General features: G+C 46.0%; 1 pseudogene; it reads right to left on the reverse strand.

The window, feature by feature from the left end:
- Positions 1 to 1,545: 1,545 nt before the first annotated feature.
- On the reverse strand, positions 1,546 to 1,638 carry LOC125085353 (uncharacterized; annotated as a pseudogene).
- Positions 1,639 to 11,597: the final 9,959 nt, after the last annotated feature.

Raw genomic sequence — 11,597 nt, forward strand, 5'->3', positions numbered from 1 at the left:
TTTTCTCTTTGATCCTGCACCCACTCCCCTCAGCTCTTGGTACAAGGCAGGTGCCCAGGAGACAATCTGTAAATTAAAGAGCTACCAGCCGGAGCAACCTCAGCCTGAGAGCTTAGCAGGTCTGAGCCTCTCCTTTCAAGTGAGATCGCTCTGGCCAAGAGGGGTTAAGTGGCTTGTCTGGGCCAGATGGTAAGTAGTATCTGGTAAGCATGGTGTATATGTGTGTTTGGGTTTGGTGCCTGCCTCCCTTTCCTGCCCCTGAGAGCCGTCCTGGTCCTTTCTGGTTTCCCTGCTGGCCGATCCACCCACTCACCTTGGCCACCTGCCCAGGCCGAGTCCTGCTCCCAGGCCTTCCCCCTCATTCCCATTACTCCTATCCCAGGAGCTGGCTTCTCAACCTTTAGACCCCAGGCCAGGATCTAAGAATATCTCCAAGAGTATTCCCCAACACCTGCAACAGATGTGCCCACAAATTACCTGGTCCCAGTGGGAGGTGGTGGGGAGCAAGGGAGGAAAGGGCATCGTTTTTCTAAAAGCATTACACACTTAATTTGCAAAGTTACATCACACATTCATGCACAGGTCAACTCTCTGGGAACTTATTTCAAACCAGAGGCAGGTCCGTGTTCCTAAGTGCGTTCTTCAGAGAAGACAGCATGGACGGGATGGGGAGGACTGTGCAGGTCAGATGCTTTCGTGTCTACAAGGTCAGATGGGGAGAGATGGATATTCACAGGGCCCCTTCTCTGCCCCTGTCTCCATAGACGTCATCCTTCATCTTTCAAAGACCCCGTGTGCGCTTGAAGCACCCCCATCTCACAGGTGCAGAAACTGAGCTACATGACATCATGCATACTTTTACCCCTTACACGCCCTGTGATACAGGCAAACCTGAACTTGAACTCAGGTCTCTAGACTCTCACCATGACTTGAGATATATATGAGGTATAGAACTTATCATATGTGTATATCATGAAGAAGCACATACCCATCGAGGTATACTTTTGTTGTTGTTGTTGTTAGATAGGTCTGGGTTCTTTATTTTATAAGAGGCACGGAAAGCTACAGAACCCATGTGAGATTACAGCCAGAAGTAGAGAGAGAGTTGTCTGCAGAACAAGTTTAACAGGAAGTGGTAAAAATGAATAAAGTTTGAGTTCAATCTTCCAACCTATAAATTCCAGCTCAGCCAATGGACAAAATAATTGTATTGAATTTTTTTGTTAATGTAAGGATTTTTGAATATTAATGTGAGGGTAGTTTCATGTGCAGAAGAGAACATTTTGAATTTGGTTTCCAAAATTAATGTTAGATACATTATAGCTACAAAGTTAAAAGCCTAGATCTTCCTTATGCTTTCAATTTCTGCTGATAAATGATATTATCCTATTCATTCTCCTAGTAATTTTTTGTTATAGTTATATATATATATGATTAAATTTACTATTTTAATCATTTTTAGAAGTTTAACTTGATTATTTATGAAAAAAAGCTAGTTTTGAGGAGAATAAATTCAATTCTTTCCCTGTAAACATAAAGAAATTCAAAAATATGGAAAGCTTCATGAATTTGCATGTTATCCTTACACAGGGACCATGCTACTCTTCTATCATTCCAATGTTAGTGTTTGTGCTGCACTGTTTTACTCATTTTTAACTGTACAGTCCAATGACATCAAGTACATTCACAGGCACATACCTACTTTATAAAAACAACCTAAGAAATCTTTTCTAAAAATTCTAGCAAAGGACAAATGGATCGAAGTGTTCTGGGAGAAAAGGCAGCCCCAGAGGCCACCTTGTCCACATCCCTGGGGGCCAGAGAGTGCTTGGAGGCATCTGTGCTTATCTGCTAAGATGTCTGTTTTGGCCGGGTTTTACCAGCCGTGAGACTTCATTGCCTGTCACCGCGGAGAGAGCATCTCAAAACCAGGCTGCCTCTCCCTCCCTCTATTTTTCAAAGCCATGCTTCCCCAACCAGATTTACATTTTCAAAAACCCTTCAGATAATCACAGACCCAAGAAACTTCCACTCCTCTGAGGTTTAATTAGGAGAAACTGTCTTTCTAGTACTTCCAAGAGCCTTGCTCTAAATTTCTCAGCGGCAAGAGAAGGTTCACGGCGGATGAGTGGGAGCAAGCGGAACCTGTGAACAGCCGCCCCCTCTGTCCCCCTCCATCCCTTGCAGCGGAGATAAAGCCATGTTGCAGGTCACTGAAATCACATTGTGAATGTGCCCTGTATCATTAGGACCCAGAGAATGGAGATGATCGGAACGCAGGATAACACATTAGCGATAGATAATAGAGTCTAAATAAACATAATCAGCTTTCCTCTATGTCTTCAGACCAAAGCTTATCTATAAATACCCTAATGACGCCCAACCAGCCAATTACTCGTTTCTTGGAAGAGCCCCTTATTAATGGCGTTGCAGTGAGGGAAAAACATTAATTATTGGACACAGTGGGATCTTTTACGTTCTGTCTGGTCCGGACAGCACCAATTAATGCAACAATTATTATCAACGACCGTGGCAGCATACCGAGTGCAGCCACCCCAGGCTGGCTCGATGGGGTGGGAAGAACGTGCACGCTGGGAGGACATCACCCACACTCTTTTTATGGAGCCTGCTTCTTCATCACTGCGGAAGCTGCTGGAACAAAGCAGAGAGTGGCCAGAGTGTGTTGGTTTTTCTATTTAAGCCATAAGATAGTAGTCCTGGGGTGCTGAGTGGGGGAGAGTGAGAGGAGTCATGCACTGGTCTGTTGTGTTGAGTTGCTAAGTGAAACTAGACAGAAGAGTAGAGAAGAGAGGCCACCTTCAGAGCATGGAGTGTCTGGCTTGGCTCCTGCCCACTCCTCCATACTCTTCTCTCCCACTCATTATAGTGCAGCCCCATGCTTCTCCCTCAGCTTTTCCAGTTCAGCTGTGCTCTATCCTGCCCCAGGACATTTGCACAAGCTATTGCTCATACCCAAAAGAGCTTCTCTGTCCTTTATAAGGCTGACTCCTTTCTGAATGTGGTACAAAGGTTCCCTTTGCAGAAAGGTCTTTCTTGAGCTTGAACCCAAAATACACATTTCCTTAATATTAGTCACTTCTTGTTTCTATTTTTGCACAAAGTCAATCATAAGTCTTGAGATATTTAACAGCTCTATCTTATTATTTTATTTGTGTCTGTCTCCCTAACAAGAATGCAAGCTCCATGAGGGCAAGGACTTTGTCTTTTTCTCCAGCATCTACCCAAGTGTTTTGCATTTAGGAGGGGCTCAATAGATGTTTGGTGAGTGAGTAAATAATGCACGGTGTAGAAACAGATTGTACTTGCAGGTGCTACGGAGAGTAAACCAGCTATCTTCTTGCAAAAATTCCACAAGGGGGAAAATACAAAATTGTTCTATTCAGAGCACTAACATCTTCTGCAGACTCTGAGTCAGCTGTACTTCTGCACTTCATAGGTGATGGACATGCTTAAGGGGCCTTTGATGGGCTGTCCTGTAACCTACTGGCTTCTATTATCACTCACATCATGGCCCGTTATTTGAGCTGACTAAAAATCAGTCTGCTCTGCCCAAGGTACAAACCTGTTGCAGGAATGCTTTTATTTTTCTCTTCTCGGTGACAAGGAGAGGCTCTCTTCTGGGAGGCATTAATTACAGAGCACTTTGGAAAATTAGCCCAGTGAAGGATGGAAGGGCTCCCCTGAGCTGTGGTCAGGGCTCTGTGTAGTGGGCCTGCCCCTGTGGCCCTTCTGGAGAAAGATCTCTAGGCTATTTGTGCTAGAAGTTACCCTTTGGAGTGTTAAAGCAGTTCATATGTGTTATTCAAGGTCAAAGCCCAGTTCAAGAAACTTACTTGACCTTCCTGAACCTCTGCAATCTGTAGTTACTAACCACATCCAGCCCTGTGCATCCTTCACTGAGATGACCTTCTTCTGAGGTTTTCTAACCAAGGTGGAACCATGGAAGCTTAGAGGCAGTCCTGGGGTGTCCTCAGCCTAGGACTGCTGTGCAGATGTGACCACAGCAAGAATTACCATCCCATTTCTTCCAAATAACCATCTCCAGGGAAATACTTAGAAATGACAGGGACACTCGAGGCATCTGTCAGGGCTGTTTTTCCTTTCATCTCCCTGAGAATGGCAATGACCTCAACTCACAATCATCTCACCCGCTCCGCACGCCTCTAACACATTTGGTCTTGACCCTGCAGTTGGGCACAAGTGTGGACTGCTCAGCTCCTGGTCTGTTTGGGGGCAGACAGGTGGAGATCCACTGGAGGGCAGGGTACACAGTGTCTCTACACCCTGCTCAGCACCTAGCTTGCTGATGCCAGCTTGGCCATGTCCAGTAGAAGTTTATCTCAGTGCTCCACTTTGTCGACACTCTGGACTCTTCCTCTGCCCCCCTGAGACCAGCCTGTGACCCATGGAGAGTGGGAACCAGAAACTATTCATCCTTCTATCTCTGGTGCCTGGCCCAGGGTCCTAGCCCCAGAATGACTTTCAGCCTTCAGAATGAGCAATTGTGTAAGCCCTTGAAAGAAGCTGTGGAGGGGCATCTCAAAGGAGGCTGTCCCTGCTGTGGAATGCCCATCCTTTCCCTCCCGCCCAAGAAGGAGCATTTGGGGTTACTGTGTGTTTCTGGATGCCTAGCAGGAAAATGAAACATTATAGCGAGATGTTTCCAGACAAGGTGGCTGGTGGATCTGAGTTCAAATCCCAGTCCTGCCACCTACTGGCAGAGGATATTGGACATGTTCCTGAACCTTCTGGTGCCTTTGTTTCCTTGTATGGAAGATATAAATAATGGTCATGATCTCCTCATGCTGGAGGGGTGTTTGGTGTTTGGCTAATATCAGTAGAGTGTTTAGCATGGTGTTTGGGACAAAATAAACCTCCAATAAATATTAATGGCTGTGATTACTACTTGTAGCAATGAAGAGTTTTGGAACACAGGAGTGAGGTCTCCAAGGATGGTCAGTTGATAGTTTTATACTGACTGCCCTGGGGAGCTAAGCATTGTCCTGGGCTCTGAGGTTACCGTGGTGACAAAGGTTGGTTCTGTCCCAGAGAATCTGTTGCACGTTAACCAAATACAGTTTCCTGCTGGTGGGAATCTTATTTATTCTGAAGACCCTGACCCATGTACTGCAGGAAGACACCTATCACTGGTGTGAGGTATTTGATGAATAAAAGGAACAACAGTGACCTTGGAGAGTGGACTGCTTCTGAGGGGGCCTGTGGTGGTGTGTGGGGTGTGTTTCACCACTGATTGTAGTCTCTGGATTGTGCTGGACAATCATTAAACATCTTCCAATCAACCAGGGCCTGAAGCCATGTAGAAATACCCATATCAGAAGGTTCTAGATCATAAATCATGGGCTGTAATTCAGATGGTCTGCTGTTAGGACTCTAAATCGGGATTCATGTTTGAAGCTACTGTTTGTTTTTTCTGTTTGTGGCTTTTTGGTATGTTTGACACTATCACACAGATTATGATAAAAGTCCTCTGGTTACTACCCACTGCTTGGGAGGAGGACCGTCTCTTTCTCTGGGATCCCCTGGAACCCTCCCAAGTGAAGTTGTGTGTACCCCATAGTCGCTGTGTTCTCTGACCGTCTGCATTCTCCTTTCCCCATCTGGTCACCCTGCCTTCCTGCTTGTGTCTCGTGACATTTTGTGCAAGTTCAGTATTGTCCTCAGCGTAGTACCTACCCATGAACCTCACATAATTGGGGTCTCTCACGTAATATGTGTACCTTACATAATTGCTCTAACCACCTACCTTATTTAATTGGAAACCAGGAACCTTTGAGCTATCTAATGAATCATCTGACTTTTATTAATTTCTGCCTATTAGCTTAGTTGCCAATTTCTAAACTTGTCTTGAACCTTGATGAGAGAAGGAAATGCTGAGCAGGCAGCTTTTGTTCAAGCAATAAATGAAATATTAAATGAAAAGAAATGAAATCAGTAATAAAAGAAACCCACAAAAATATTAAGTTGTGGTACTGAAGACCATCTCTACTGAGTCCGCAAAACACTTTCCTTTACTATGAAGATGGGAAAGTTTCCTAGGCTCCAAATTGGCTCTGGGTAGTATGTAGGAGAAACCAGCAGGCAGAAGGTTCAGGCCTCCCCTGGTGTAGGGAATGGCTAAGAAAACATGCCTTGAGACAGGCGGCTGGCTAGCCACACGATCTGTGGTGAGTCATCTAGGTTTTGTGGGACCTCCATTTATTCAGCTATAAAAAAGGAGCCAAAATTAGCCTCCGTATCATAGGGCGGTGCTGGGCTTAAATGAGATCATTGGTGTGACGCACTTAGCACAGTGCCTGAGTCATTGAGAATGCTCAGTAATGGAAGGAAGGATGAGTGCTTTTCTAATAACTGGAACCAGTTAAATGTGGCCTGAGCTTCCTTGGGAATGGGGGAGGGAGTCCCCTGCTACTGGAAGTCCTTTAAAGAACGCAACAGGCTCTCAGAGTTTCTGGTGTGACAATCAGCTAGGGAGAGTGTTCAAGTTTGGTTCTGATTTAAATACGTCGTGGGGGAAGCCTGAGATTCTGGATTTCTAAGGAGTCCCGGGGAATACTGGTGTTGCCCATGACCACACTGGGGTGGCAGGGAGCTGGTTAGTTCCTTGGGGAACTGCTGCAGAAGGTCATCGATAATCCAGACAGAGCAATGAGCTGGACCCCTGCTGTCCTAGGGGGCGGCCCCTGGCCACTCGACTTGAGCATTTGAAATGTGGCTTAGTCCAAATTCAGAGGTACTATGAGTGCAAAATACGCAAAAACTTAGCATGTAAGAAAAGAATGTGAAATATCTCAATAATTCTTACTACATGCTGAGGTGATAATATTTTGGATTGATGAGCTTAAGTAATCTATTAAATTAATTTCACCTGTTTCTTTTTACTTATTTTGTTATATAGGGATATTGGGCAATTTAAAGTGACACAAGGGGCTCCTATTTTATTTCTATAGGGCAGCGCTGAGCCACATTATCACTCTGGTCCCTTGGGAACGGAAGCCCCCAGGAGACTGGCTTCTCACCAGGGCTCTAAGCTTATGTCCCCCCCCCATGTCCTTGTGTGCATCCTGTGCGTGCCCTGGGGCACATGTGTGGCCCATCTCCTCCCAGTGGTGGAGGCACTGAGCAGGGAGAGAAAGAGCTCCAGGGGTCTCCAGCCTCCTGTCTGCCTGGGTTGGGGTAGAGGGCGAGGTGGGAGCGTGTATGTTCTCTCCCTCTCGTTCTCTCCTAACTAGCAGGACACGTACTGCTATGCCACCATGGGGGTCATGGGTTTCTACCTCGAAAATGTGATTTCTTGGAACCCGCTCTGGAGGCAGTTAAAGATAAAGCCAACTTCATCTTCAGCCCCGAGCTCCTCACTGGATGGACACATCACCACCCAGTGTAAAAATGGCTGTGGGTGTGGGGCGGGGAGACGGTTCCTCTGGGAGCTGGGTGTTAGGAACCCAGGCGGCTGGGAAAGCCCATAAGACAGCACCATTTCCTGAAAGGTCATCCTGTAGTTCTGGCTCAAATTCACATGAGGGTCTAAGGGAGGGAGGCCTGTCACCCTGCAAATGACAGGCCCACCAGAGTTGGGTGTTGACCTGTCCCAGGCAGTTGCTAATTCGGACCCTCGCACTGAAGCCTTCTAATATCGTCTCCAAGCTTGCCTACCTACATCCAGCCTCCTCTCTTAAAAATATATATATTTTTTTGTCAAGCATGGTTTTTGCACGCTTCAGAGTGAAACCAGAATCCGAGAAGAGCCTGCTAAGGTCATCCCCAACATTTCCGCCTTTCCTGTCCGTGATGACAGCTGGATATGAGGTTCTGATTTGGGCATGAGAGTAACAGGCTAAAAAGCTTGTATGACTTGGAAAAGCTGTTTCATTGCCTGAAACCCGGCAGAGCCGGGGGGAAGCAGCTTGAATCCAGTCCCTACCGCTTTCTAGCTGGAGATGTCACACAAGTGATGCAAGAGATGCCTTGGTGCTCTGATCTGGAAGATAGTGATGATGACACCACCAGCCCCCCCACCTGGGCCAAGCTGCTGGGAAAATTATGGGCTTAATGTGGTAAAAGGCCAAGAATAGTTCCCAGTGGCTGGGAAGGCTGAACACATGTGACCGTTATTCTGAGCTAATGAGGGCTCCTGAAGGGCAGCCTCTTTTTTCAGCTGGCAGATTACTAGAAAAACCCCCAAATTGCACACCTGGTTGAGTTAAGAGTCAGGTCCTGTGTGGCAATGATGTAACATGCCTATTTTTGGCAGATGCGGTCATTTGGGGAGTGACCCATTTTCCTGTACTTCATCGAAGTCATTGCAATGGGTTTCATCAACCAGCAGGCTTGGGAATGAGCCATGGGGTTAGAAGGAACCTTTTCTACCACCCCAGGCTGCTTTTACCACCCCCGTAGCTCAAGTCAGAGCTGGGAGGGCATGAAGGGATGCTTCCATGGTGACATCCGTCCATGTTCATAATGATGACAGCAGAGATGGGCAAAGGAGCCGAGCACGCAAGCCCCCCCTGATTCTCCAGGGGATGTTTGCTGCATCATCAGAGAAGTTGGGGAGATTCTTTGCTTTTTTGCTTGGTGTTTGGCCTGATAAAGGGAGGGTCGAGTTTCTAGGTATCCATAGGACCTTTGGAACACTGAACGGCAGCATCCCAGGGGAACACCGGACAGAGGGTGAGAAGGTTTCTTGTCTGTGAGTTTCTGTAAAAGTCCGAACATGAACCCTGAGAAGTCATTGCCATGGCATTTCTGTACCACCCATCCAGCTGGAGCAGGAGGCTCTATTTGAAGGAGAGACAGAAGGGCAGCAAGTACAGAGAATCCAGGGGTTCAAACCCTCTTTGGATTGAGGCTGAGTGTGAGTAAAAATGGACAGACCATCAGAGAAGGAGAAAAACCACGAGAGACTCTTAACTCTAGGAAACTGAGGGTTGCTGGAGGAAAAATGTGTGGGAGGGTGGGATTACTGGGTGATGGGCATTAAGGAGGGCACATGGTGTGATGGGCACTGGGTTATATGAAACTGATTAATCATTGAACACTACATCTGAAACTAATGATGCACTGTAAGTTGGGTAATTGAATTTAAATTTAAAAAATGAATAGACAACTAGCTAATCAACTGAGCCCGTATATGTTGAGTTGCCGGTGGTGGTCGTTGATGGATCAGTGAGCCAAAACAAATGAAGCCAATGCTAAGAGCAGAGATTTGGGCCAGATGTTGTTGGATTAAAATCCTGCTCCTCTGCTATTGGCTGTGTGGTGTAGCTCAAACCACTCCATCTCTCTGAGCCCCAGTGTTCATGCCTAGGAGATGGAAGAAGATGCTGACCTTATGGGGTTGTCAGAGCAACTCAGCAAGATGGGACCCAAGGCCTCCTGAACTGTTCAGATCCAGGCTCCGACGGTTCTCCAAGCCTGGCCCTTGGCTCCCCAACTGCTTCTCATCTTCTGGGTTCAGCTTAACTGTCACCTCTCCAAGAAGCCTCGACAATCACCAGTGGAAAGCCCCGTGCCCATTCCTCCTATTTCCAATTACCTTCCATCCCTGCTCCTGGTTTCTTTCTTTCCCAGCTTGTGACACAGTCTGCAATTTTCTTGTTTGTTTGTTGTTCTTTTTTGTCTTTTTTTGTGTGTTGACCGCTGGCTATCTCTGGCCACAGGAGTGAGGTCACCAAAGGCAGAGGAGTGATCCTTATTGTTTTGGGACATGGAGTACCTTGATCAGTGCCTGGCTTACATACAGCAGGTAGCTGGAGAATTTGAAGGAAGATCCCTATCACCAGGGCAAACTTCTGAGCCCTGTTAGTCCGTGGCTTTTCTGTATTTTGATTCCAGGAGCCTTTTTAAAGAGTTGTGGTATGGTAAAGAGAAGTCCAGGGTGGGTTTCGCTGAGTACAGGAAGTAAGTGACACAAAATAGAAATCTGTAGTGTTAGACAAGCTTGTGGGATGGCGTGTGGAGTGCTCAGTGCCTCCCAGATTACAAACATTTTTATTCTTTTTTTCTCTGCTCTTCTTTCTACGGAATTTTTACTCCTTGCTTACAGATACAAGCCACATGGAATGCAAAGTTTAGGGGGAAAAAAGATGAGAAAAAGAAAAATAGTTTTATGATCTCAATTTACAAAACTGATGATTTAATTTATAATGTCCGTGGAAGTGGCCAATGGGTGAATTCACATATTAACCCAAAAACTTACCAAAAAAAGTCTGTCTAGGTAGGAAAGATAGTATCTTAGGACTTACTGGTTTATTCTATCCAAAAAAGAGCACAACTCTTTTCCTCTGTAAGTTTAAATAAGGACACCTTTTTTCATGAAATCATTTCCCATAAAAACAATCAATGTTTCCTTATGTATAAGAACGATGGAACACTGTGGATTTCTCTTTTCACCTGGAGTGGTAGGAAGCTCAAAATTAATTTCCACATTCAATAATAATATTTGCTCTCAGGTTGTTACTCCTATGTATTTCTGGTTTTGAAAAGAAGAAGGACGTGAGTAAAAAAAGTGCATTTTGGCAATGTGTTTTGCTGCCTAAAAGCCTGGGGCTAAGTTTTCTCAGATGGACAAGTCACTCTGACTCATTTTTGCTGTAACATTCGCTGAGACTTCTCTGTGACCCTGAGCTTCTCTCTCCCTTGCTCTGGTCTGAACTTTGCTCAGCTCTTCAAAGAGGAGGTTCAATCTGGGCATTTGTGATTGAAGGAAAATACTTTGGTTCTTTGAGTGTTCTGAGGCACAGAGAAGCCCCCTGTTCTTTTTCTGCATGTTTCAGGGCAGTAAAGCAGGGATTCTTCTCAAACTTGCTTTAAAAACAAAACAAAACAAAACAAAACACATTGTGTTTCATCCAAAATAAAACTGATGGGTGCGTGGCGCCTGGGTGGCTCAGTGGGTTGAGCCTTTGCCTTTGGTTCGGGTCGTGATCTCAGGGTCCTGGGATCGAGTCCCACATCGGGCTCTCTGCTCAGTGGGGAGCCTGCTTCACCTCTCTCTCTGCCTGCCTCTCTGCCTACTTGTGATCTCTGTCAAATAAATAAATAAAATCTTAAAACAAACAAACAAAATAAAACTGATGGGGAATCCAAGTACATGAAACAGATCCTAGTCAAGCTGCGTCAGTTGAGGTGAGGGGTGGGGTTGTGGGTAAACTATCCTCACTCTGGGCTCTGCTCCCTTCTAATGCCCTCCTCCCCACACACTCCCCTCCCCTCCCCTGCCAGGCTTCCCTAGAGTCCCAGGGGGGCTGTCCAGAGCCACACCATTACAGGATTGCATGATGTCTGCAGAATAAACTTCAGTGCCTAAATTTACCTGCCCTAAACCAGACCTGGGTTGTAAGTCCCTCGGGGGCAGGGAGTACCTGGTGAAAACACTAGCGTCTGTGAAATGAACAGACAAGTGAAGCCGTTTGTTTACATGTCAGGGATCTGGTTTGGCTTCTCAAGTCCTGGAAGACCCCTCCCTCAATCCTTCATCATCTCTTAGGGCTCTTAGTGTCTGACTGCAAGGACCCACAGAGCATATTTTTTGGTTGTCCCTGTATCAGAGTGAT

Source organism: Lutra lutra, chromosome 14 (genome assembly GCF_902655055.1).
Source record: "Lutra lutra chromosome 14, mLutLut1.2, whole genome shotgun sequence".
Taxonomy (NCBI): domain Eukaryota; kingdom Metazoa; phylum Chordata; class Mammalia; order Carnivora; family Mustelidae; genus Lutra; species Lutra lutra.